Consider the following 26,891-nt stretch of genomic DNA (forward strand, 5'->3'; position numbering starts at 1 on the left):
GGTACTTAAAACTTTCAACTCCCAGACTATTTTTTTACAAGAGGCCCACTTATTGCAGTCTGACATTAATAGATTTAACCACAAAATGTATACTGTGGTATCTAGTTCATACCATACTCAAAAAAGAACAACATTATGAAAAAATACTGCTACTGTACCTAAAATAATCAATACCTATAAAGATGATAAAGGCCTAATGTGTTCAGTTACACTAGAAATTAATGAAAATATTAGACACTTATACATTTATATTGGTTTCCTGGGATGGGAGTAAGCAGTGTAAAGAAACAAATGGAACAAATCATAATTTAATTAAAAGGCAGTCTTATAATAGCAGGAGATTTCAATTGTATAACAAAAGATGAAGATTCTAATTCCACAAAAAAAAGAAAACTTTCTGCAACTGATAAAGAACTTTGAAAAATTATTGATCCAATACAAATCAGGGACATACAAGAATATTCAGATCCAAATTTGCTTTTTTAAACACACTACTCCCACAGGCATGGGGCACAAGTGAGAATTGATAGGATATATATATCCATCAGCTTAAAAATAGCTTAGAGTGAGGACTGTAACATGCCCGTTTTCTGACCATAATGCAATAACCTTCCAACTCATACTAAAACAAAATCCTATAAGGAGTATACCCATGTAAATAACTAATTTAAAAGAGTTTAAAGAATTTCTCCAAAAAGAAATTAAAATCTACTTAGATTCCAACAACACTCAAGACACTTCCATGATATATGTTTGGGATGCTTTAAAAGCATATTTATATGGCAGAAGCTTATCTTGGTATGCTTATAAGAAAAAAACAATGGGATAAAGACTTGATAGAATTGCAAGAGCAAATAGATAAACAACAACTCAATAGTCAGAATACAAATTCAGATAAATTAAAACATATAAATGAATTGAAGAGTAAGTACTTAGAAATTTTAAATCATAAAACAAAGATTAGTTTAGAGAGAATAAGAATCAAAAATCATACAGTTAATACAAGGTATATGCATAAATTAGCTATGAGAACTAAAATATATAATAAATCTGATCATATCAAAAACATATATTCACCTTCCAAAAACAAGAATGTTTCAGATTTAGAAGATATACTAAAAAAATTTAGGGACTGTTTTACTAAAATAAATGAGAATAACACATTAATAGACTCCAATAAAAAATCATAAATAAATATACTAAGAAAAAATTAAATATTGATAAAATTAATATTACAGATAAACCTATTTCAATTTCTGAATTAAAGTCACATTTTAAAAAGTTAAAAATAAATAAAGCCCCTGGTAATGATGGTATTTTCCCTGAATTTTATAAATTAATGACAAAAGGACATCTAAATATATTACTTAAAATTTTTAATATAGTTAAGAACTTAGAATCATTCCCCTCCTGGGGTTATTCTCTCATCACCCCAATATTAAAAACAGATAAAGATCCAATAAAATGTTTGTCATATAGACCAATTCCTTTGTTGAATGCTGATTATCAGTTATTTATGCATATACATACAGACAGATTAAAACAGTTTATTCCCCTATTAATTGACAGTAATCAAACAGGTTTATATTAAATAAGAATGTATATGATAATATTAATAGAACAATGTCTCTGATCTTGCCAATAAAACAAAAGAAAGTTTAACAATAGTAAGCCTTGATATTAATTGCACTTTTGATTCAGTAAATTGGAAGTATCCTTCATTAGTACTAAAAGCAAGTCATTTTCCCATAAATTTATATAGCTCATTAACCTTTTATATATCAACTCCCCAGCATATATTAAAATAGGTCTGTTTACTTCAGAACCAATAAAAATTACAAAAGGCACTAAACAAGGATGCCCTCTCTCGCCTTTACTAATTACTTTAGTTATTGAACCATTTCTAACCATATAAGATCACATACTGACATTAAAGGAGATTCAAGAAGTAAAGATTTAATAGTCAAAATTCAGCTATTTGCTGATGATATCCTATTGGCCTTAAAAGATTATAATAAATCTCTCACAACTCTTTTTACCCTAATAGAAGATTTTTAAAGAAAATCGGGACTTACTTTTAATGAAAATAAGACAAAAATCCTACCTATAAATGGGTCTATATTAGAACTACAAAAACCTGTTTAAGCAAACATGTAAACATCGACACATATTGTACGAACCGTAAGTACACCGAATGCCCGAAACCACGAAATTCAAAATCTCAAACCGGCATAGTTGGCCAACCCCACCGCTTGCTACATACTACCCACCCAAACAAAATAAATAAACCACATACATACACTAACTGAAACATTACTTCTAACCCTACACTAAACCTTACATACATTATTATCTGTGTGCACTTACCTTAACCCACAACCTAACCCTAAGGTCCGTAACTATTGCACATTTACCTTAATGACCTATACTCAAACAAAATAAATAATCCACACACATACACTTAAAACCATACTTCTAACCCTACACTAAACCTTACATACATTGCTGTCTATGCACTTACCTTAACCTGCACCCTAACCCTAAGGTCCGTAACTATCGCACACTTACCTTACAGAGCTATACCACAGAAGAGCCAACTATGCCGATTCGAGATTTTGAATTTCATGGTTTAGGGCATTTGGTGTACTCGTGGTTTGCGCAATGTGTTGACGTTTACATGTTTGCTTAAATGGGCTTTCGTGGTTCTAATATAGACCCCCTATAAACTATGGTAATAAAGAAATACAAGAAGATTTTACTAAATGTCTAGTTCAAGAATGACAGTTAAATTATTTAGGAATAGTTATTGAAGAAAATATTAAAAAGATAATAGCTATCAATTATGAGACTAGCCTGCAAAATATAGAAAGCCTTATAAATAATTGGAATAAATACTTCTTTATTATGGATGAGAGGCTTTATATTATTAAAATGATTATTTTCCCAAAAATGTTATACATAGTACAATCACTATCTTTACTCCCACTTAAACCATTATAAAGAAATGTAACGCTTGCATCCTAAATTTCTTATGGTTTCCTAATAGATCTAGAATAGCACTAAATAATTACATTAGAGATTGGTCAAATGGAGGTATTAGTTTACCAGACTTGGAACTATATTCTATTGCTTCTATCACCAAAACAATAATTTTATGGTCAAATCCCTATTATACTGCCAAATGGAAATATATTTTTGGACATTTTTTAACCCAATCAGCTTTTTTGTGACATCCAAATAAATATTTATCCCACATAACTCTATGTATTGGTTACTAAAAGAAGAATTTATAAATAATTCCAATTTCAAAGTTAACTCACACATAATTAACTTAACAATAAGTACACTGAGAACCTTTATCCTCAAAAAATCTGTCATATAAAGCATTGTTGTTTCTTATTTTCCAATAGCTTATACACAAAACAATATCACATCTTCAAATGTGTTTGTCATGAAAAGCTTTAAAGAAAACAACCTTATTTATTGGTCTCAGTTGTTACATAAAGAAAATGCTCTATCAGTCCAATATATATTAGATAAGTTTACTTTAGAGAAAGAACTATGGCTACATGTTCAAAGCTATGTACAATGTGTTGAAAAAAGAACAGAGATTATGCAATCAAAAGTAAAAAAATATATTCCAAAATTTATTGATTTTTAAATGATTCATATACAACAAAAATACATGGAAACAACATATTATTTAAAGCTTATAAAACAATAAGAACAGAGGTACAATATGTTAAGGAATCATTCTGGAATTACTTTAAAATTATAAGCAAAAATTCCACAGTAAAGAAGACAAATGATTAATTTTAATATCATCTAAACCAACTACATCTTCACTTAAATGGAAACTGTTCATATGGAAATTTATATACAGATCATTTTATACACTGCATAAAATAGAAATCGTATCTAAAACTAAAATTACTTGTTGGGGATGTAAACTAGGTGTGAAAGCTGATTGGGACACATATTTTCTGAATGTGTTGAAATGAAATCATATTGGGAAAATTTAATGATTTCTTAAAAGCTTTATTCTCTGATAAATTTATATTGCCCAAATCCTTGGCTCTTTTCAATACTCCAATACCTGAGTGTGTTACAAAGGTGAAATATCCAATTTTGTGGAGTTTACTGTCAATCACAAGGAAAGTAATAACAAGGAACTGAAAACATGACATTATCCCCTCTTTTAATGAATTCAGAAACATTGGGCCAGATTCAGGAAGGCTTACACGGAGTTCAAGAGTAGTGTAAGCCTCCGTGTAAGCCTCCCGATTCAGGAACAGCCCAAATCTCCGTGTAAGAGACAGCTAACACATCTCTTACACGGACTGGGCGTGGAAATGCTCAATACCTCATTTGCAGCTCAAAGATATGCAAATGAGGTATCTGAGCGATCCACGAAGCAGAAACCAGTCCGTGTAATGGACGTGTTAGCTGCAGAAATGTACTCAGCTGACAACTGAGTACATTTCTGCAAAATTAAAAACGGAGCTATGTCAGCTCCAAATAAAGGGTGCATTTGTTTCATTAAGCATGCCAATGGCCAAATATGTGGCCATTGGCATGAAAAACTGTTGCAAAAATATGTTATATAACTTTTTTTTTTTCACGGGATTTTGAGGTTTAACTGCAGTGCACACCCGCGCAAACGGGGTGCGCTACCTAAAACTAAAAACCGAAGCTTATAAGCCCACAATTGTGGGATTTATGTATTACATGGAATGTCAATGGAGGGACTTGCAGACCAAAAACAATATGGCCTCTGTTTAGTGGTTGTCAAGGGGGGAAGCTCCGTGTAAGACATGTAACTAGTTATTACTAGGCAATCCTATGTAAATGAGGGTTACAATACTGAATCACACTGCCACATAGTTAATGAGCACTTTCTGAGTAGTGTAAGAGTTAGAGAAGGGGGAGGAACAGAGTAAGAGGTAGGTGACATCACGGGGGGGAAGGATAGATACAAATGTACCAGATTGGAGGGCAATGTAAGGTGAAAGATGACAGACAGACTTCAGGGAGGGAGGTGTGTCCCAACAAAACACTAGGAAAGTCAAGAAATTGAAGGTTTACGCTAGCCCTACACTCAAAGTTTCTTGAAATACGTGCAGCCTGCAGCGATGTGTAAGGCAGGCTCAACATATAGGAGCGTGTTGCAGACTGTTTACAACGGTTTGCGTGGGCGTGCACGTGTGTAAGGCAGTGTGCGTGCGTTTTAACATGAATCAGCCTAGTTCACACCATGTAAGGATGTGTGCGCGCGTGTAACACCGTGTAGGCATGTGTGCGCACGTTTAAGTGACTGTGAGCGTGTTTAAGCTGGTGTGCACATTGCTCCCCTTCAGGAAACAGAGAGGAAACAGGAAACAACCAAAATACTCGGAAACTGCCAGAGGATACTGCTGGAGTTAATTGGTGGAAACAATTGGAAGCAGGCAATTATGCAGGCAGACTAGAAGCCCAACCCAGCACTTAAAACACTGCAAAGAGCAGTGCAGGGTGTTTCTCACAAGAGATACTGCAAGAAAGTAAGCTATCAGAAATGAAAACTGAAAAAAGCTGAACTCAGAGCAGAAATGCTAGGGGCTGCCATAGCTGTTATAATCAGGCAAAGGCGAATTGCTGAGGGTGGTGACAATGCAGATGCTGACAGACAACCCAGAGTGAGGAGAAGGAGAAGAGTATACAGGCCCAGGGTCACCTACCATGGGTTACATGAGCTGGAGATAGTAGAGCGCTACAGAGTGGACAGAGACCTTCTGCAGCAGATTGTTGAGCTGTGCAGGCCACATCTCACACACAGAACCAACAGAGGGGAACCCATCCCAGTGGAAACTAAGGTATGTGTTGGCCTAAGAATACTAGCAACAGGTACCTTCCAGAGACCAACTGGTGATATGATGGGGATATTACAGGCATCAGCCTCCAGGGTACTGCACCAGTTACTGGATGCCATGTCAGCACATGTCGGTGATCATATATATGTCCCTAATGACCGTGAGGTTGTGGCCAGCAATATGCGTCTCTTCCAGCAAATAGCGGGATACCCTGAGGTGCTGGGTGCAATAGACTGCACGCACGTACGCATCAAAGCACCAGCTGGTGAGCGGGGTAGAGTCTACATTAACTGCAAGGGATACCCCTCCATCAACTGCCAGGTCATGTGTGATGCCCAGGGCATAATAATGAATGTGTGTGCTGGCTGCCCTGGGAGCTACCACGATTCCCACATCTGGCATCTGACCCAGCTGTACCAATCATTTGCAGTGGGGACTTCCCACACGGACACCTAGTGGGGGATGCAGGTTATGCACTTGAGCCGTGGCTGATGACACCCATCAGAAATGCACACACACCTGAACAGGAACGCCATAATGAGGCACACGCACAAACACGTAATGTCATAGAGCGTGTGTTTGGGCTGCTCAAGTCATGGTTCCGGTGTCTGGACACATCTGGTGGAGCCTTGCAGTACACACCAACTACATGTACCCAAATGGTCATGATATGTGCTATGCTACATAATATGATCCTGCGGAAACAGCTGCAGCAGGACCAGCACAGGGCTGGGCCTAACATCCCCCCACCATTGCCAAGGCCACCACAGGCAGAGGGTGACTCGGAGGAGGAACAACCTGACCTTGTCCCAGTAGGCAGAAGGAGGCATGCCCAGTATGTCCTGGCCTTGGCAAAGAGGAAACACATAGCACATACACTTGGTCAGTAGGAACACTGGGACTGATACCCACTCTGACTCACTCATATAGTAACAGGGATGCCTAACATGACACAACCTGCTTCCAAACATGTACAGGGAGTATAGTATGTGCATCCGACAGAGGCATCCCTGCAGCACCACCTGAGGCATGAATGTCATGTGTTAAGTAATGTAATACAATGTACCATATGCACACCTGAGGACCCGACTAACATCCACCCTCACCAATCATAAACCACAAAAAACACAAACCTACCTCATAGGTACCACAAGGGATAGGAACCTAGATGTAATGCTACCCAATGCCAGAAGTATAAATGCGTGCAGTATAAACGCACACAGTATAGAGAATGTAGATATCAGTGCTGTAATAGAAAACAGGGTCCAAGCCCACATCAGCACCCTGACACTACCAGGTCACACCTCTGTCCTAATAGCAGGAACTGCCCCAGGCCTACTCTGGCAACGTGAGTGTCAAACGAAATATTACTGTCAACCTGGGTGCCCAGGTCCCTGATAACCTCTTCTGTGCTTAGAGGATTGCCACCTAGATGGGAACTAGGGGTAACCCTGTTGTTCCCGAAGGGTATGACTATGCATTGTTTAGCGTTTAACGTAAGGCCATGGCTCTGGCACCAGTTATCTGTGTCTATGAGACCCTTCTGAAGGATGTCTGTGTCAGATGGGTTTCCAACTATGGTTCACAGTTTGCAGTCATCTTCAAACTTTGTCAGCCATAATCCTCCTGTGTTTGCTTTTATGTCTGAAAAGTAGATGTTGAACAAAAGTGGGCCCAGGATGGAGCCCTGTGGGACAATACTTGTGACAGCTCTGGAGTGTGACATGGCACCAGCAACTTTGACCCTGTGTGTTCTGTCAATTAGCCAGTTTGCAACCCATCCTGTGATGTATGGGTTCACATTTAAGCTGGTGATGTTTTCAATGATACCTGAGTGGGGTATTGTGTCGAAAGCCTTTGCCAGGTCAAGGTAGGCTGTGTGGACTGCCTTGCCCATGTCAATGGCCTGGGTGACTGTCTTGAAAAAGTCAACCAAGTTTAAAAGGCATGATCTGCCCTTGACAAAGCCAAACTGGATTGGATCCAACGTCTGCAAGTCCCCTATGTCTTCATTTATTATTCCCATTATGATCCTCTCCATAGCTTAGCAAACCAGGCTTGTCAAGCTGATGGGATGGTAGTTTCCGGGGTTGGTGGAGGCACCTCCTTTGTGAAGTGTGTCCACCATTGCCGTATGCCACTCCTTGGGCACATATCCTGAGGTGAGGCTAAGATTAAACAGCTGCCCTAACTGCGGGTGTAATTCCTCATTGAGTTCATGGAGCACACAACTGGGGACACCATCTGGTCCCATGGATAAAGTGTTTTCTGCCTTGGATAAAGCAGTTCTCACCCCAGCATTGGAGATGTTTGGGGGGCTACAATCCTCTGGTGGAGATACCCCTCCAGTTGGGGGGAGGGGGGGAGAAATCCGCATTGAACCTATCAGCCAGTATGTTGGCAATATCTGTAGGTTCAGTGATATTTACATCATTCCGAACTAATTCTGAGCATATCTGGGAGTTCCCTCCCAGGTGTCAAACATAGGTAAAAAAGGCCTCATGATCGTCCCTTGAGTCCTGAGTGGGTTTACTCTCAAAACTTGCCTTGGATGATTGTATGGGGGAACCCAGTGTTTTACTCATAATGAGCAGGGGTGTCTTCCCTTCTACGGATGTCGCTCTATCTTGTAGTAGCTCCTTCCTTTTGTTGTAGAGCTTATTTATGGCTGGGGTCCACCAGGCTGGATGCTTGCCTGTGGTACAAAGAGTCTTTGTTTTGTTTGGGATTGCTTGATCCATGCAGTCCTGGTGGTGCTGGTAGAAGGCATTTGTAAGTGATACAGCGGCTTGGGTAATGGTGTCCGCTGGCTTGGGGGCCTTGAAAGAGACCACACCAGTCCTTAGAAATGTGAAGTCGGCATTTGAGAAGGTCTTCACTGTTTGTTTTTCTATCTGGGGTGTGGGTGGGATGTGGACTCCCACTGAGATTAGTTCATGATCTGATCTCACCAATGATGGGTATACTTCTGGTGTTGAACAGTGCGACCCCATGTTCGTGATGATGAGTTCTAGTATGTTGTCTCCACTTGTGGGAATGGTGACCAGTTGTTCCTTGGCATTTGAGTGTATGAACTCTTGGAACCTTTGGGTTAGAGTGTTGGGGCTTGGTTAGTGATCCCAGTCTATGATGGTGTTTGGAGATACATTTATCCCCTCCAGTGTTTTCAGGACAGCTGTGTGAGGTACCTGAGTTTGAGAGGGTGGCATGTAACATGCTACAAACTGCAGAGCAGTCTTGCCTATGGTTACTGGCACCTGGATGGTCTCCAATGCATCGTGTGTTGCCACCAACCTTGAGGTGAGGGTGTCCTTGATGAATATGGACACCCACCCTCCTTTCTTGGTGTTGTCCGGATTTTGGTGCCGGAATGCATGATATGAGGTAACACCCGATAGTGCCGGGGTGCTGTCAGAAGCCGTGAACCAGGTTTCAGGCACAGCACAGCACAAACATCAATGTGCTACATACTGAGAAGGGCGTTGAGTGTGTGCAGCTTGAGGTTGAGACCTCTGGCATTGAGCAGCATTACCCTTAGTGTCTTTCCTTTTCTGTGTTCTAGGGTGGTAGGTGTAGAATCTGATTCTTGCATAAAAAAGGCACAATGGGGGTGGCAAGAGCATCAGCCAAAATCCGAAAGCCCAGGGGTGACAGGTGCAAGCCGTCCCTTGCAAATCAGCATGGCCTGTCCAGCATGTCATCCCAGGCAGACAGACATTGGACCCCCTTTGAATGACACCATAGTTTAAGCAAATTATTACAGCTGATCATCTTGTCTCTGTTTATGTGGCATCATACTTGGTGAAGGTAGGATACTGCTCAAGGTCAGGGTCATACCTGCCTGGCCTAGATAATCAGAGGGATCCTCTATGTCTCTTTCCATGTAGTCCAGGGAGGTACATCTCAGGTCGTTCACAGCAGCATGGATAATGACTGGGTCAGACTTGTACTTGCAGTTGAGTGACCCGAGTGCTTGCATTATGTGGTGGATTCCAGTGCCTGATAGGCAGCTTACTGTGACCTCCTCTCCGCTCGATCTGGTGAGTGGGACGTCAGTGTGTCTGACTATGGAGTCACCTATGACAAGTGTGTCTGGCATTGTGTTTGGCCTTAAGGGCTGTGACTGTTTGGCACACTGACTCTGTGGTCTATGTGTTGCATGTGCTGTGCCCTGTGGAGGCAGTTGTGTGGGTGTCTGCTGTGGTGGCCACTGCTGTTTTGGTAGAATTCTGATCAGAGCCTCCGAGTATGTCTTTGTGTGTCTATGTGTATGATTTTAAGTTGTGATAGTGCTATGTGAGACTGGGTTTGTGATGTGTGTGGTTACCTTCACCTTCTCTCTGGTCTTGCTAGTCCTATGTTGAGAAAGCTCAGCCTCCACTTTGGCTATATAGTTGCATCTCTCACATGTATGTGTGTTTTATGGGAGAAGGAGAGGGTTGTCAGTGTACATGAGGCAATTGTAACATTGCCTCAATATTCCCAGGTTCACCAGCTGAGCAGGAGAGGACACTAGCAACTGATCCCTAGACATGCTGGAAGGAATAGACAAAACAATGTTGGAATACAGGGAGATATCAAGCCCCCCAAACCACATCATAGTGCTTGACTGACAATACCTACACATACACCATAGTTTCATAGTATCATAGTTCACTAGTAGGCTATCCACCCTAGTGCATGTATATGCCTAGCCATAGTGATGTGGCTATTGCCACCCCTTATAGTGGTAATAAGTGTACAGAATAGATTCCGAATATTGTGCCTCTGACTTAGTAGTGACACATTATGACCCCCTTACGTAATTGAATAACATGACTGTGCCTCTGTCTAGTCTGTGCCTCTGTCTCATATGCAGTTGTCCAGATGTCTCTTGAAGAGAGTCAGTGAGGGACTCTGTCTAACATGAACTGGGATACTCTGCTAGAGTGTGAGATGCCTCTGAGTTATGACTCTGTCCCTCCAGCATGTCCTATACATGTATGTGCTGAGGTTCAAATCTTCAGCTCTCATGGTTCTGGTGGATTTGGATTGCTTGCAGTGGAGCATGTCCACCAAATCCTGATTGGACATGGTCTTAGGTTCATAGGTTCATACTAGGCTATCTGCCTGAGGGCATTTACAAGCCTAGCCCATAGTTTTGTGGCTTACGCCACCCCTTTAGTATGGGGAACTATACCCATTATTTTGCTGTGCCTCTGTCGAGCAGTGACACTGAGGTAATCCCTGGGGTATATCTTGTATGTCAGGCATAGGTCACCTGTAAGTATGCGGTATGACACTGAATAAAGCTGGGTTTCCTCTATTCTGGAAGCATATGACATGTGTTGTAGACCCCTGATCTTCATGGTAAGGTAATTTTGGGGTCTCTCCAGCTGTTGCAAGTGCTGGGTGAGGTACATACCAAATGGGGCTTTGTATTCAATCATGGGCCTGATAAGGGAGAAGTATAGTGGTACAATGACCACCTATGATCTGGATGGAAAACCCTGCATGATAAGGTGGGCAAGATAGAAAGTCTTTCTAACCACTTTGGCAACATGGGTGTCAAACGAGATGTCACTATCTACACGTGTCCCCAGGTGTCTGATTTGTTTTCTGTGCTCAATGGGTTGCTGTCTATGTATTGATCTGTGGGTACTTTGTTCCTCCCAAAGGGGATGACTACACATCAGTTGCATTCAGTTTCAGGCCATGAGTCTGGCACCAGCTACCCGTCTTTGTGACGGCATTCTGTAGGATGTGTGTGCTGGCTGATGTATTCACTATTGTGCTTAGGTTGCAGTCATCTGCAAACTTTGTCAGCCACAACCCTCCTATGTTTGCTTTCACATCTGAAAAGTAAATACCAATTAAGAGGGGTCCCAGGACACATCCTTGTGGGACACCACCTGTGAGTGGCTTTGAATCCGACAAGGCACCTGCAATGTTGACTTTATGGGTTCTGTTTCCTAGCCATTCTGCAACCTATCCTGTGACATATGGTGTTATATGTCAGCTGTTGAGCTTGTCTATGATGCCTGAGTGGGGTATTGTGTCACAGGCCTTAGCCAAGTGCAGGTAGGCTGTGTGGACTGTGTAGCCCTCATCAATGGCCCTACTGACAGTTTCATAGTAGTCAACTAGGTGCAAAAGGCAGGATCTGCCCTGTACAAAGCTGAACTGGGTGGGATCAAGGGTCTGTAGGTCAGCAATGTCTCTGTGTAAGAGCTATATAATGACTCTTCCCATAGCTTTGCAGACAAGGCTGGTTAAGCTTGTGTGGTGGTAGTTGCCATGGTCTGTGGAGGCATCTCCTTTGTGGAGTGGGACCACTGTTGCCGTGCACCAGTGCTCAGGTACATATCCTGTAGCAAGGCTAAGGTTAAATAGCATTTGTATATACGGGTCCAGCTCCTTCTGGAGTTCACATAGCATGCAACTGGGGATACCATCAGGTCCCATTGATGCTGTGTACTTGTCTTTGCTGAGTGCGGCTCTCACATGGACATCCAAGATGACAGTGAGGTTACATACAGCTGTGATAACTATCTTCTTTTGGGGGTGAGGAGGGGTAAATCGCACTGAAGCTGTCCGCCGGAATGTTGCCAATATCTGTCAGGTCACTGGAATATATGTTGTTGTGTACCAACTCTGAGCATATCTGAGGGTTCCCAACCAGGTGTCTGACATAACTGAAGAAAGCAGTGTGGTTACCTTCATTGTCTTTGGTGATGTATGTCCCCAAGTTGACCTTGCATGTCTTTATGAGATAATGTAGCTTTCTACTAGTGCTAATCACAGCTGTCTTCCCTTTGGAGATGTAGCTCTGTCTTGCATTAGTATCCCTCATCTGTTATACAGTTTGTTTATGGCTGGGGTCCACCAGACAGGCCACTTTCCCTTTGTGGAGAGGGTCCTGTTTTTATTTGTGATTGCATGGTCCATGCTTTCTGACATCTAGCTAAGGGGAGGTCATTGTGGTTCTGCAGTTATCTTTCATCAGCATTAGAAATGACCACAACAGCCCCTGTGGGGTGTACCTCATGCAGACACATCCAGCAACTGTAAAGTCCACAACAGTACCTCACCAGGAGTATAAAAGAGCTGGAACACATGTAATGTGTCGCCTGATTAAACAGAGTGCAGCTCCACACACTGCCATGCTGTCCACCCAGACGCAAGCTGTGCCTGATGTAGAAAGCCATGTCCAAGCTGGAATCAATGCACATGCTGCACCTTGTACAATCTGAATGGCAGGGAGCTATGCACATGAGGGACCTGAACCCCAGCACTGACATACATAGGACAGGCTGTACTGCATTATCCATAACACAGAAGCCACCCCCATGCATGAGTAAACTACCAGTACAGGTTATCCATAGAGTCACTCGTTGATTCCCCTCAACAGGAATCCTAATGAGTGGATGGGAGATGGTAGGTTTACCCTGGGTATCAATGTTATGTCACAGGTAGACAGAGGCACAGTATACTAAACAAGACATATGTCATGGCAAACTACAGTTACAATGTGTTGACAGACAAACACACTCTCCGACTAGCATTAGAAATGGCCTAGGGCACATTGGTAGTGTTTGCCAATGTGCACCCATGTTGTGGGATACACTACTGATGTTGGATGAGGCTGTTGTAAGTAGTTCACATCTGAATATAATGCAACATGGTCAGATAGGTTCATAGGTACATAGGTTTATACTAGGCTATATTCCCTAAGGCAGGTATAAGCCTAGCCCAGGGGTTGTTGGCATACACCACCCCTTATATGGAAACAGTACTGTGCCCATTATTTTGTCGTGCCTCTCTCTAGCAGTGACACAGTGACGATCCCCGGGTTAAACGCATGACCTCCCATCCACAGGTCAAGATACCTCTTGAATACAGCCAGCAAGGTGCTCTGCCTCACATGGACCGGGATTGTATTCCACAGCATAGGGAGTCTCCGAGTGATAACTCCATCACTCCAACATGTCCAACGTACATCCATGCTAAGGTGTAAGTCGCTTGCACTAGTGGTTCAGGTGGATCTGACGATTCTGAGGTGGAGCATGTCCATTAATCCCTGTTTGGACATGGCCTTGCATGTCAGGTACATGTCACCTCTAAGCAGATGGTATGTGACTGAATGGAGCGGGAGTGTCTTCAATCTGGCAGCATATGACAGATGTTGGGGTTCCTTTATCCTTTAGGTGGGGGACATTCAGGGTGTCTCCAATTGCTGCAGATGTTGGGTGAGATACATCCAGAATAGGGCATTCTACTCGATCACCGGTCTGATAAGTGAAGAGTACAGGGGAACAATGACCCACTAGATCTGGATGTGAATCCCATCCTGATCAGGTGGGCAATGTAGAATCTAGCCACTTTAGCAACGTGAGTGTCAGAAGAACGGTGACTGTCAACCTGGGTCCCCAGGTCCATGATAACCTCCTCTGTGCTTAGAGTATTGCTACCTATATGGTAGCGTGGGGTTACCTTGCTTTTCCTGAAGGGTATGTCTACACATGTTGTGCACTTTGACTTCAGGCCATGGGTCTGTCACCAGCTATCAGTTACCGTGAGTCCCTTCTGAAGGATATCCGTGTCTGATGCACTGTCCACTATGGCGCCCAGTGTGCAGTCATCTGCAAACGTTGTCAGCCAAAGTCCTCCCATTTGGCCTGTACTTCTGAGAAGTACATGACAAACAATAGGGGCCAAGGACTGAGCCCTGTGTGACACCACCTGTGACCAGCCTGGAGTCTAACATAGTGCCAGCAACTCTAACCCTGTGGGTCCCGTCCTTAAGCCAGTTTGCAACCCATCTTGTGACATATGGGTTTACATTTCAGTTGTTAGGGTTTTCCACAATACCTGAGTGGGGTATTGTGTTGAAAGTGTTTGCAAGGCCAAGGTAGGCTGTATGGACTGCCTTTCCCTCGGCAATGGCCTAAGTGACCATTTTGAAGATGTCAACCGAGTACAAAAGGCATGATCCGCCCTTGACCAAGCCAAACTGGGATGGGTACAATGTCTGCATGTCCCCTATATCTTTGTTTATGAGCTCAATTATGATCCTCTCCATAGCTTTGCAGACTAGACTTGTTAAGCTTATGGGGCAGTAATTACCAGGGTCCGTAGAGGCACCACCCTTGTGCAGATGTGCACAACTGGACCCTAACCAGGCTGTTGTGCACACTATGGAAATGTAAAGCAGTGATAGGACTGAAGCCCAGGATACTGACCACCATAGTGAAAGTACTGAACCACTACACTATACAGTACTACAGTGTTAGGTCAGTATGAATGGATGTTGACAATTGTGTGCAAAGTATCCCATGCAAAACCTGCAGGCACAGTATACTCCCTGTTGTGTTCACACAAAAAGCATTTGGACAGTAACTACACAACATGGCACAGAACGCACAACCATAAACTGGAGGTATTTGTTGAAGGTCACACTCATCCACAAATGTGATGGGCTGCAGAGTTCAACATATGGAAAGCCCACACTGGGCATGCTCACACACTTAGATAAATGAGACATCTTTCACACAACATGCCATGGGAAGGCTGAACTGGGCATGCTCACACACTTGGTCCAAATGTTACTCCTAGCAACTGTGAAAACACACCAGAGGATGCTCATTCCCCTTTCTAGACACTGATCATGTAAGCACCCTATAAGTATATCAGGAGAAAAGGAATCTTCCAGTAATCTGAATAGCGCGCTCCGCTAATGCGTCTGTCTGTAGTGTCATAACATAGGAAGGTAGGGGTTTGAATCCAGCAAGTGTGTGTGAAGGGGGATAAGTGTGTATGAAAGAAAAATCCCTTTTGGCAACTGGGAAAATGCACCACAGGATGCTCATTCCACTTTCTAAACTCTGATGATGTCAGCACCCTATAAGTATATCAGGGGAAAGGAAATCTCCTAGTAATGTGAATAGCACGCTATGCTAATACGTCCGTCTCTGTTGTCATGACATAGTTAGGTAGGGGTTTGAATCCAGCAAGTGTGTGTGAAGGGGTGTAAGTGTGAATGAAAGAAGCATCCCTTTTGGCAACTGGGAAAACACACCACAGGATGCTCATTCCACTTTCTAAACTATGATGATGTCAGCACCCTATAAGTATATCAGGGGAAAGGAAATCTCCCAGTAATGCGAATAGCACGCTATGCTAATGCGTCCGTCTCTATTGTCATAACATAGTTAGGTAGGGGTTTGAATCCAGCAAGTGTGTGTGAAGGGTGGTAAGTATGTGTGTTTAAGTGTGTATGAAAAAAAACATCCCTTTTGGCAACTGGGAAAACACACCACAGGATGCTCATTCCACTTTCTAAACTATGATGATGTCAGCACCCTATAAGTATATCAGGGGAAAGAAAATCTCCCAATAATGCGAATAGCGTGCTCTGCTAATGCATCCGTTTCTAGTGTCATAACATAGTTCGGTAGGGGTTTGACTCCCACAAGTGGCAAGTGTGCGTGAAGGGGGGATAAGTGTGTGTGTATGAAAACAACATCCCTTTTGGCAACTGGGAAAACACACCACAGGATGCTCATTCCACTTTCTAAACTATGATGATGTCAGCACCCTATAAGTATATCAGGGGAAAGAAAATCTCCCAGTAATGTGAATAGCGTGCTGTGCTAATGCATCCATTTCTAGTGTCATAACATAGTTAGGTAGGGGTTTGAATCCAGCAAGTGTGTGTGAAGGGCGGCGGTAAGTGTGTCTGATCAAAATATCCCTTTTGGCAACTGGGAAAACACACTACAGGATGCACATACCCCTTTCTAAATGATATCACAATTATGTATGGCTTTTGATTACAGACATGCCACGTGTGTTTTGCCCACACAGAATGCCCATGTGTGCGGTTTGTCCCTCACAATAATGCATGACATTGATTAAACCAGTTATGGCAATGCACACATGATGCATGTTTGTGCCAAATACACATATGTACCTGTGACCTTCAATAGTTACCATGTGTGATGCCTGCCACATGTGAATACATGGTATTTGCACAGGGTAACATTATGACTGTGGTCTTCTGTGCAGGTGCTGCATGTGGGATGTGTATATACAGTGTGAGATGTAGATGCTATCAGCCTAGTAGTGAGGGATACACACCTGGTCTGGGGCATATAGTCTACTTGTTGTTGATGTACAGGTGCTGCATGTTTTCACCTGTTGTGGGAGTGGTAAGACGTTATTCCATAGCAATGCAGTGACTGCATGCTAAGAACCGTTCAGCTAGGGTGTTGTAGCTACACTAATTCATTAGCATTCAGTAATATGTCAGAATCCCTGGTGAGGGTCTGATGCCAACCAAGGTCAGGGTTCTACCAGCCTGTGTCACTTGCTCAGTGATCCCTTCCATGTTCCCTATCATGTATCCCAGTGAGGGACATCCCACATCAGCTGTGGTGGCATGGACAATGACTGAGTCATATGTGTCCATGCATCTGACTGACCTGTATGCTTGTGTTATGTGGTGGACCACAGTGCCCCATGAGCATATCACTGTGACCTACACCTTGTCCAGCCTGGTGAGCATGTTCTCACTGTACTGGACAATAAAAGTACCTAACACAACTGCGGCAGTAGTGTGGTATAGCTGTACAGACTGTGCTTGTTTGACACACAGGATTTGTGTGCTATGTGTTATGCATGCTGTGTGCAGGCCTAATGTATGCCTGTGTGCCAGCTGCAGAGATGTCTGCCAGTCATGCAGGATGCTATCCTTAGGCTCCACAACTGGCCCAGTGTGTTTCCATGCTTGTATTGCTGTCCGTGTAGGTCCACATCAGATTGGTATTGATGTCACTGTAGTATTTCATGCCACCCGACAGGTTATGCCAGTACTGGGTTCAGAGTGCTTAGTCCACAGTTTGGCCATGTGTTTCCATCTCATACATGTGTTGTACATCCATGGGTAGGGGATAGGGTTGACTGTGTATATGTAGCAGCGGTGACATTACTACATGACACACATATTCCACAACTGTACCATAGAGGTGACTGACAACTGACCTTTGCACATGCTACCATAGTATTGAGATTGCATTGGTGATTAACAGCATATAGGGCCAATGGTGAACAAGATACATAGGTCCATAGCTTCATACAGGGATGTCTGCCCAGGGCATGTATCCACCTAGCCAGAATGTGTGCGGCTTTCAACATGCATTGTACATCTGTCTTGCTATGCCCTTTTCCAAGGTTAGTATACTGTGCCTCTGTCTCACAGTGACACATAAGTGATACCCAGGGTAACCCTACAATGTCACATCCAGTCATTAATATCACTCTTGAAGATAGTCACTGAGTCACTCTGCCTAACCTCTATTGGGATAATATTCAAGAATGAAGGGAGCCTCTGAGTTGTGAATGTGCCCCTCCAGCATGTCCTATGTATATCACCCCTGAGGTTCAAGTCTTTCCAGCGTGTATCCTGATGGGATCTGGATATTCTGAGGTGCAGCATGGCCATTAAGTGAGGGTTTGACATGGCTTTATATGTCAGGCACAGATTGCCTATGAAGAGGCAGTATGCCACTGAGTAGAGCTGCTGTTTCTTTAACCAGTCAGTATGTGGCATCTGTTTGAGCCCTTTGATCTTCATGTCGATGTACGTATGTGGTATTTCCATTTGCTGCAGGTGTCTGGTAAGGTGCATGCCAACAGGTTCATCATAGTCAATTATGGGCATGATGAGGGATGAGTAAAGGGGCACAATGACCTCCCCTGATCTACATGTGGATCCCATCATGATGATGTGGCCCATATAACATGTTTCCCTAACCACTTTGTCCATGTTGTTGTCAAATGGTTGAATGCTATCAACCTGTGTACCCCAAGGTCCATAATTCCGTCATCTGCACTTAATGGATTAACACATATGTGGTACTTTGTGGTCACTTTATGTTTGACAAAGGGGATGACTATATGCTTTCTGTCATTCACCTTGAGGCCATGGCTGTGGCACAAGTCGTGTGTTTGCAAGAGGCCCTTTTGGAGGATGCGTGTGTTAGCTGGAGAGTTGATTATGGCGTCCGGTTTGCAGTCACCTGCGACTTGCTCAGCCACAGTACTTCCATGTTGGCCTGTACCTATGATAAATATATAATGAACATGACAGCTCCCAGGGCTGAGCCTTGTGGGACACCACTTGTACCAGGTTGGAGAGTGACATGGCTCCAGCAATTCTAGCCATGTGTGTTCTGCCCTTGAGCCACTGTGCAATAACCATAGTGACATAGGGGTTAATATGTACACTGGTGAGCTTCCCTAGAATGCACAAGTAGGGTATTGTATCAAAGGCTTATGCAAGGTCCAGGTAGGCTGTGTAGACCTCCTTCCCCTTGACAGTGGCCTTGGTGACTGTTTCAAAGAAATCAGGTTTGAGAGGCAGGATCTGCCATTAACAAAGCCAAACTGTGTATGGTGACATGTCTGTAGGTCCACAATATCTAGATATGTGAGGTTCATGATGATCCTTGCCATAGCTTTGCAGACAAAGCTAGTCAGACATATGGGGTGAATAGTGTCCAGGATCTGTGAAGGCACCACCTGAATGTAGAGGGACCACTGTTGTTGTACGCCACTCTTTGGCCACATACCGTGTAGTAGGGCTGGGATTGAACAGTAGTGTTATGTCTGGGTGTAGCTCTTCTTGTGGTTCATGTAGGACACAGCCTGGGACACTGTCTGGTCCCATTGATGCAGTGTTTATTGCTTTGGGAAGGGCATCTCTTACCTGAGCATCTGTGATGTCAGGGGGGGGCAGCACTCTGCCACGAGACATATTTGCCCTTTTGGTGTGGTGGGGGGGAGAAGGCAGCAGTGAACCTGTCCACTAGGCTGATGGCAATGTCTGTGTGTTTTGTATTTGATGTGACATCTTGGATTACCTCTGAACATATCTGGGTAGTACCACCCAGGTTCCTAACATAACTACAGAAAGCCTTGTGATTATCCTCAGTGGCTTGTGGAATCTTCTCTCAAAGATGGCCTTAGACAATCGTATGGGTGCCTGTAGTTGTCTTCCAATACTCATCAGTGATGCCTTCACATTTTGGGAGTTTGTTGTATCATGTAGTGGTGTCATCCTTCTATTGTATAGTGTGTTTATGGCTGGTGTCCGGCACACAGGACGTCTGCCTTTGGAGAATTGGGTCATGCTTTCATATGTGGTTTCATGATCCATGCATTCCTGAATGTGTCCATAGAATGCCTTTATACAGGTATCTGCAGTCTGGTCCATATTTTCAACAGGCCTGGGGCCTTTGAAGGTTTCCACATCATTTATGAGGGGTGTGAACTTGCTTGACATGAGCTGTTGACAGACGTGCCGCCTCCAGACTGAGCAAGGTGAGGGTCACATTTAGCTACCTGTCGGGTGATAGAATGTGCCACATAACACAGGCACGCAGGTCACTCCACAGCAAGTACAACTATGAGGCAGTCATTGTCCATGCTGGTGCAAACAACCTGAGATGTACCTCCCTGGACCACATGGAAAGAGACACAGAGGAGCTCTTACAGCACCCTCTCAAACTCAGGACTCCCACACAGCCTTCATGCTGACACAGGAGAGTATAGATTTCTCTGCAAACACCATCATACTGGGTGACGTCAGCTACCCAAACATAGACTGTGAACATTACACAAGCCACAATACCCAAGCTCTAGGGTTCCCATAGATCAGACATTCTTTAGCTATGGAACAGGTAATCAACCTTCCCACAAGAGGGGCAGATATACTAGACCTGATCATCACAAACATGAGTACAAAATGCTCACCACTGGGAGTATATCCCTCATTGTTGCAAACAAACCATATACTAATCACACTGGAGTACTGGATCCCCCACATATGCAAACCTCGAATACATCGATGTGTGTGTGGGAAATGCCCCTATTAGCAACTGTGACAGTACAGTACAGGATGCAGATCCCCCTTTTGAAACACTGATGATGTCAGGACTCTATAACTATATTACCTGTATTAAAGTCCTCCAGTAATTTGTATAGCGCACCCTGCTAATGCGTCTTTCTCCACTGTCATAGCATAGTTAGGTAGGGGGTTGAATCCTGCAAAGGGAATGTATGTGTGTTAGTATAAGTGGGGTTTATGTGTGTGCACTATGCTGGAAGAGATAAGTGCCATTTGCTAACTGGGAGAACACACTACAAGGTGCACATCCCTCCTCCTACACACAGATGATGTCAGCACCCTCTAAGTACAGCATTAGAAAGGATTTTTCCAACTACTGCAAATAGCACACTCTGCTAATGTGTCTGCTTCTACTGTCATAACACAGTTAGGTATGGGATTGAATCTTGCAAATGGAAAATATGTGTTTTACTGTGGGTGGGGTTAGTGTGTGTGCACAATGATGGGGGTGGGATGTGGCTTTTGCCACATGTGGCTATGCACTGCAGGGTGCACATTACCCTTAACAAGCAGTGATGTTGACAGCACCCTATACAAACAAAACTGCAAAAGAGAAGGTGGTGGTACCAATAACACATGTAAGGTAACACTTCTTCAAGTAATGTCCACAAAACGAAGTAGGATAATCAAACAATTATTTTATTCTATACAAACAACATGACAACAGACAACTGCCAGTACTCAGTATAGTGTTACATGCTACTGTAACACGCACATGTACCAGAATATACCTAGATAGTGTTTTGAAGCCTGAATGTGGCAAGTGTGTGGATGTGGGATGTGTCTGTGTGTGCATTTCCGTATGGGAAACATGTTTGATGTGGCAATCAGGGTACCACAGTAACTGATGCACATTACACCTTTGAACTGCTGAGGTTGCCTGCACCCTGTGAGTACAGGTAGAGAAGAGGAAGTCGGTAGTAAACAACATAGTGCACTTCTCAAATGTGTACCTGTCATGTATCGACACCTACTCATGTAGGGTAATAAATAATGGGAATGGCAGGTGAGCGTGTGCATGTGTGTGGGTAGCAGGGTGTGTATAAATGCATGTGTGACAGAACAGATACATATAGCTGAATCTACATAACAGCACATGATGCGTATTTCCATAGTCAATGTTAGCATGTGATGGTGTGCAGCTGGTACACTTTGGTAAGTAGTATGGGTGCAGATAACAATTGAGGACATTCATACAGTTACTGCAGCAGGACTGCTGGGATATACACACAATCATAGTGGAACAGTGAACAGTTACCAACATGTTACTACTTATACACATCTATGTAGTCACCCTGTGCATCAGCAACGTGTTTACCTTTTCCTGCACCAATGTTGTAGTATGCAGGAGGTGGCACAGTGTCATCATATGCACAGGGTGTGGGTTAGGTATGCCCAAGCCAGCCACTGGTAACACCAATTGACATGTGTGTGTATGTGTGTTTGTGAGGGGCAGCAGTACAGGGTGGACCAGTGTTGGTGCAGTGTGTGTGTGTATGTGTTTGCCCTAGGTGTTAGGTTTCTGCATGTGTGTAAGCACGCACACAGTCCCACATAATGGCTGCAATGTACAGGGTTTTGTGGACAGACACAGACTGCACCTGTCAGGTCATCCAGATCAGTGTCTGTGGGCACGGACTTGGTACCTGTGCCTGGCAGGGGTGCTACAGGCCGTATCCAGTACTAACCCAGACTGGGTACTGTCATCAGAAGCAGGGGTGTGTTGACTGGACACAGTTCCCTGTTGGGACTGTCCAGAGCCACTTGCACGTGGTCTCCTGGGGCGTCTTGATGACAGCACAGACCCAGCATTGCTGGGGCTGGTGCTGGCACCTGAGGTGCGTGAGTGGGCCTGTTGTCATCCACGGCCACTGCCAGCTGGTGCTGTTGCTGGCATACGGCCACGTTGACATCGCAAACGCACACCATCGCCCTGGCCCATGGACATCTGGTTGTGGAGCAGCTGTTCTATGCCCCCACAACGTCTGTCAACGACATCTGTGAAGTTACGGATAGCATTCGCAACGTCACGCATGCCGTCTGTCATGGCTGTGCGACATGCTCTCAGCTCCCTCAGACCCTGTCTGGTGTACCTTTCCATACGTGCCTGTGCCTGCATGACAGTTCGAAACATAGTGGAGGTTGACATACCTCCTTGGGCACGTCGGCCAGAGGCAGTACGGCCACGGATGCCCCCACGAGAACCCATGGGCGACTGTCTGTGTGGTACCATTGGAGGACCCTGCTCATGGCTGCCTTGTGGGGATGCATGTACCACAGGTACCACATTACCCTGATCTATGCCCACTGTAGACTGTCCATCACTTAGGGACAATGGTGACAAAGGATGTAACGGCAGGATGACTGTGCGCATTGACGGGGTTGACAGCTGTGTACTGGCAATTGGCTGACCAATGGTGGACCCAGACACACCTTCCTGCACCATTACAGACATTTCATCATCATCAGTACCTGGGGCACAAGATTCAGGTTCCCTGCTGCAGGTCACCAGAGCAGCACCAGAACCTACAGGAGGAAAACAGGGAACACAGATTACAGTCTCAACACATATTTGACAGAGATGCACTTCAGTACTAATGCACACATTCAGAAATGGACACATGCACTCATGGACACTAACACACATGCACACATGGGCACAGGCACACTCGCACACATGCACACCCCACAGTAAACACACACATCAGTACCGTGTTACACTACTCTTAATTTAGTACAACTGGGTATTACAGGTATTATTAAACACACTCACCAGCATGTCTACTACAGAGTTACACTACTCTTACTAGTATTATAAATTGATTTTCAGGTAATGTTAAACACACTCACCAGCATGTATGGCCTGCCTCGTTGCTAGATGGGAGGGACCTGGAAGTGTGAAGAGAGTAATGTCAGTGGGCACAAGTGTGCCATTTGTTTTGCACATGATACTGTACAGTAGTACACTAGTTCCCTTATACACATCAGCTGCTCATAATGTCTGTATCACACATGCACAATTACATATCATGATGACAGATACATACCACATGCACACCTTATGCGTGCATGAAGTAACAGTGTACAGAACAGTCATATGAACATACCAGGAGTTAACTCTAATCTCACCCTTACCTCTCTTCAAACGACAACTCAAACCGTACTTCCAAAACCACTGGCTTTGTTCTTGTTGGACTCCAGGCTAACGTCCCTCTCCCCACCCTCTCTTTACCTTTAACCCCTCATTGTGCATAAAACTAGCTTCTACCCTGTTTCTTTCACCTTGATGTCCTTCTATGCTCTGACCTACTTCTCCCATCCCTCCCACCTCCTCTTGACTGTCTTCCTTCTTTTCCTCACTTCCCTTCTTGACTCCTGCCTCTTCACTATTATTTTATCTTTCATACTCCTTCTACTTCTCTACCCTTCTGAGCTTTAACTATTATCTATATGGCTTTTGCCTTATTGCATAACCGTTATGCTTTAGGTAGAATTGCTTTAAAACCAACAGTACATTGTGTATGACTCTAAACTGTTTGAGTTCCTTAAATGTATGTTGATTTAATTAACAGGCTGGTGTATATTTCTATTATGTTGGCTGTCTGTATTAGCAACTTGTCTGTCTGCCTTTATTATGTTATGTGTGGAGCTTTTCTCCCCAGGCCTCTACTGAAAATGGACATATATCCAGCTAGACTATCTTGGTCAACAAATGTAAAAGTAATAACAATAAATAAATATGGCATCTTACCTGCACGCACGGTGTCTTGCTGCTGTGTGGATCCAACCTCCATCATGATGCATGACTGTTGCTGTTGTTGTTCTGGGGCTGGATCCACAACACTTAGCAGTAGCCCCTCCTGTCTGGTGAGGGGGGGGATGTGTGGCCACCCCCCCACCTGTGGCAACCTGTTGCCTGCGGATATCTGCAGCATGCTGGCGGACATTTCTAATCAAATCACTGCAGTGATGTCTCACCTGCTCTTATGTCCTATCATGCATGCCAACATCATTTATCCTGCTAACTAGGTTTTGCCACAGTGCAGACCTCTCCTGCTGATTCTGGGTGGTGCGTGAGAACAGGATGGCATAGTCACGCACCAGGCTCTGGTGAATCACGTCATCCTCTGCAGCAGAATATGCTGGGTTCCTTTTTGGAGCCATGTTAACCTGGAAAGGTACACAAACAGGTTATCAGCATAGTATCTCAGCAATACATGGTACACATTCTATACAGGGAGTATTAAATTGTACTTATTACTGCTTGATTGTAACTTGATTACAGTGTAGCTATCATTCCTAAGTCATTTGAACTAAGCACTTGGCCTTCAGACCAGTTGTTTTACATTAGGGAGGTTTGTGGCAAGCACTGTGGTGGCAGGACACATATCTTTCATCCGTTGAAGGTGGGAACTGCTGATTGAGGGCCCAGTGTACAAGTGTATTAGTTCTGGTATAGGCAGTTGGCCTTCAGGCCAGTTATTTAACATTAACAAGGTTTGTGGTCTGCACTCGTGTGTGACAATAGGCTTTACTCTGCCATTCATAGCTGGGGACATCTGGTTTCAGGTTTATAGTGCCTGCATATTTGAGCTGTATCTTACTGACTTTGCTACACCTTGTTTGCTGTAGCAAACACTACATCCAGGCCTCCTGGATCTACCTTTGTTTATATGCTTGTTATTTGTTAGCTTGTTATTTCACTGGTATGCTACTTCCACATAATACACAGCTTCTCAACACTTCTGTGACTCACTACTGATATCTGCATTGCTTACTGTACGAATTTTCATGTTACACATGACAGCAATTGACTGCTTGTCGTTGCATTTACTTAATCGTGACACATTGCACTTAGGTTACCTGGCACTTGCTCAGTGATGCTTTTATATCAGTCAGCAGTTGTAGTTAATATCAGTACACCCTCACTCCCCACTGGACCTTGTTTTCAATTATTACGGAATTCACAATAGTATTCTAGCATGTCCAAAGGTCAGTTGTCAGTTCCCTCCCCAGTCCAGTTGGTGAGTGTGGTACTCCAGAGACAATGTTAGAACAGCTGCATGTACACAGACAAGCCCCTCCTCCTAACAACAAATTCAAACTCATGTGAGTGATGCAACCATATACCAAACTGGAGGCTAGGCTCTGTCTACTCAATACCACCATAACCAGTCAGGTGGTGAAGGAAACCACACTCACTACACTTCCAGTCTCACATAGACCTACCACGACAGCAGAACTTACACATGATCACACATGAACATACTTGTAGGCTCGGACTACAGGTCTGCCTACGCAGCAGAGACCTCCTAAGCAGACACTCAGGCAACCACTACCATGGAAACAAACACGTGCAACACATATCACACAAAGCAAATGTGCTGAACACTCACAGCCATTAACAGTAAACAACACACCTCATACACCTGTACTAGGTGCCTCTATCATCAGGCACATTGACATCACGTTCACCAGGCTTAACGAGGTGAGGGTCACGGTGTGCAGCCTGTCGGGCACTATGACCTGCCACATAACACAAACACGCAGGTAACCCCAAGGCAAGTACAGATATGACTCAGTCAATGTCCATGCTGGTGTGAATGACCTGACACATACCTCCTCGGACTATGGACTACATGACATGAGACAGTACGGAGCTCTCTGAGCACGTAGCCCAAGACAGTTTGACCCTGACCTTGAGTAGCATCCTACCCTCACCAAGAACGATGCCACAATATCAAGGCACGATGATCCCTTCCAACAATTGACTGACATACTGGTGTCATTCACAGGTGTGCCAATGCCTGCCATCTTGGGGTGGTATGCTTTGCTAGGGACAGCTTGCACCTGTCACCCCTGTTGTATTGGAATTTGGCGGAGCGTCTTGCTACACCCATAGTGCCTGTATTAGGCAAGGCTCATAAGGCAAACCCACATCCATTTGTATCATAAAGGATGAGGAAATAAGAGTGAAGCTACTCAACACCGGAAGTCTAGACCTCAGGATGCACGCACTCAAAACCCTACTTAGCATTATGGACATCGATATCTGTGCAGTAACATAAACCTGTTTCAGGTTTCACAGGAGCACA

Source organism: Protopterus annectens, chromosome 1.part2 (genome assembly GCF_019279795.1).
Source record: "Protopterus annectens isolate FY-2018-M chromosome 1.part2, PAN1.0, whole genome shotgun sequence".
Taxonomy (NCBI): Eukaryota; Metazoa; Chordata; order Ceratodontiformes; family Protopteridae; genus Protopterus; species Protopterus annectens.